The 2,563-nt window shown below is 46.5% G+C and overlaps 1 non-coding gene across 1 annotated transcript; it reads left to right on the forward strand.

The window, feature by feature from the left end:
- Positions 1 to 2,162: 2,162 nt before the first annotated feature.
- Positions 2,163 to 2,236, forward strand: TRNAN-GUU. Its single transcript has one exon. It is a non-coding gene; the product is annotated as a tRNA-Asn (tRNA).
- The last annotated feature ends 327 nt before the right edge of the window (positions 2,237 to 2,563 follow it).

The raw sequence follows: 2,563 nt of genomic DNA on the forward strand, positions 1-2,563 counted from the left end.
CAACTGTCATCTCTCATATGGTTCTCTTCTAGCAGGCAATGCAAGAGCAGTTTTGGCCTTTAAAAGCATCCAGAAAAGAGTTCTGATACCTGAAATTTACACTGAATCTCTTTGAAACCATCTAATTAAGCAAAGGCCTTAATGGTGTTTCCTATTCAACCTGCCAGAACAGGTTTCTTCAGATCACTGTTTGGCAGAACATGTTGGATTCCTGTGTGGAAATATCTGGAGTGGGTCCACAAAACTTAGCTGGGCTTTCCTTTCTCACAGTCTTTCCTGCCCTCCTCATGAACATTTGCTTCTGGCCAAAATGTGGCTCTGGTACAGATGTAAAGCTGGTTAGTGGGAGCACTCAGTAACTTCTGGGGCTGGGGCTGGTATTTCCAGGTGAGAGTATTTCAGGGAGATGTTTTCCTGAGCACAGCAGGGATGCAGTATTTGTGCTCTGATGATTTCTTAAAGTCTGCTCTAAAATGTTTTTGTAACTCCATAGTAAACAGGTTTAACTTGCAGACAATGTCTGCTTCGATGTTGCTCTGAATATAACTGTTTGCCTGAGCTGAGGCCTACGTCCAGAACCAAAATCAAATCCTGTACTTCAGAAAACATGAAAATAGGTTGCTGCCCCCGAGAGCTCAGACTGGCAATCCCTCTGCTTTCCTCTGCTCCAGATTTTCTTGATACTCAGATACTCTTATTATTTTAAGAACACTTCAGCTTTCTCAGCAGGTGCAGATCTACAAACCTGTAAGGAAATTTCGCCCTTTCTCACGACAATAGAAAGAAGTTCTTGAGGGAAAGAAGTGCCATGTGAGAACCATCACTGTTACACTCCTTTGTGTTGTGCTCATTTCTTATGTTAGCAATATGTTATTTTATTTATTTTATTTTTTTAAAGCTCTGCATGAAAATTAAGTTTTTTTTTGTCATTGTTGCTGTTGTTTTTTTTGTGGAAGCTGCATAAAGTGACTACCATAATGATCAAAGTCTTTCCAATACTCAGGCAGAACAAGTAGATTGTAGGGAACTGCAATGCAAAATCCCCTTATAGAATGTTGGGTAAGATCTGAAGATCACTTCTGAGTCCACTCCTCTCTATTTGATTTTGGGCTTTTTTGTTGTAGTCGTTCACAGACGCAGCCTATACTCCAAATTATACGTAATAGCAATGGCTGATCTTAACTTTTGTCACAGGTCGCAGTGAAACAACATCCTGTCTCTCCCGACATGAGTGCAGCTCTACTTCTCCAGCTCCAGACCCAGGCAGTCTGTGCCATTTCCCTCTGGTAATCATGGCCATAGAGATGGGATGGTGCTTGACTTGCAGGTTACCCAACAGTTTGCTATCAGCCACACCCCACATCTTCTGGATTTGCTCATCTAGATACAGCCTTCCTTTTTTTTTTTTTTGTGTGTGTGTGTGTGTGGCTTGTAATATAAGAGAAGCCAAAGCTAAAATATCTGGAGAGGTCAGGAAAATGCCATCATTCAGCCTTGTTCTTTGTCTTAAAATCAAGACAATCCTATTTGTCCTTTTGATGGCAGCCATTTAACTATCAGACTAAAGGATGATACACTTGTTTAGGAACAGCAAATGGATGAAGTCAGTAAAAGTGTGATGAGTGTGGATCTAAACAATGGCGAATCGATAAACAAGCAACTGAGTAAAAATACCTCCACGTTCTTTTTGTTTGAAGAATGAACAGAGCAGAAGTTTTCAGGCTGCTGAAGGAAGGTGTCCACGCCAGGGCTGTGAAAGAGAAGGAGAAAACATCTGCTCATGTTTGAATGTGAGAGCTTTGCACTGAACAAATCCTCAGGCTGTGATTAATTATGAGGGAAGGTGGGAAGTCAATTCTGATAAAGTAATAAAGGCAATGCTGGCTTTTCTTCTGCTACATTTAGTCAGCCAGGGAGGTAAGTGTAGCTGACCTATGTGAGCACAGGAAGGTGCTTTTTAAAGGTTACTTTTTGGAGTAACAGCTCCCTGCAGCCACTTCACATTGTCCTTGAACTCATTAATAGGGTGATTCTGCCCTGATACTTCGGAATAACAGTTTAACTTGCGCACGTTATGGATAAATTAATACCAGCCACCGGGAAACTGCCTTAACCCCAATGCACGGCCATCAGCCGTGCCTCAAAGGCGGCAGAGCGGGGCAGTCTCTGTGGCGCAATCGGTTAGCGCGTTCGGCTGTTAACCGAAAGGTTGGTGGTTCGAGCCCACCCAGGGACGACGGCCGCTCTTTTGGCTCTAACCCCCCCCCACCCCCTCCCGCCGTCGTTTTTTGCTGTGCCGTCGGCAGGATGGAGGATGGCACATCAGCGCTGGCGGCGGGTCAGGCGCCGCGAGTTGCTGAGCAGGGGGGCCCCGACCGGGGAGCGGCGCTGGGCGCAGCCGCAGCGGCAGCAGAGCCCGGAGCTGAGCGGAGCCGGGGAACGAGGGATGGCTGCGGAGCTGGGGAACGAGGGATGGCTGCGGAGCCGGGGAACGAGGGATGGCTGCGGAGCCGGGGAACGAGGGATGGCTGCGGAGCTGGGGAACGAGGGAGGGCTGCGCCGC

The sequence above is a fragment of the Coturnix japonica genome, chromosome 2, assembly GCF_001577835.2.
Source record: "Coturnix japonica isolate 7356 chromosome 2, Coturnix japonica 2.1, whole genome shotgun sequence".
Taxonomy (NCBI): Eukaryota; Metazoa; Chordata; class Aves; order Galliformes; family Phasianidae; genus Coturnix; species Coturnix japonica.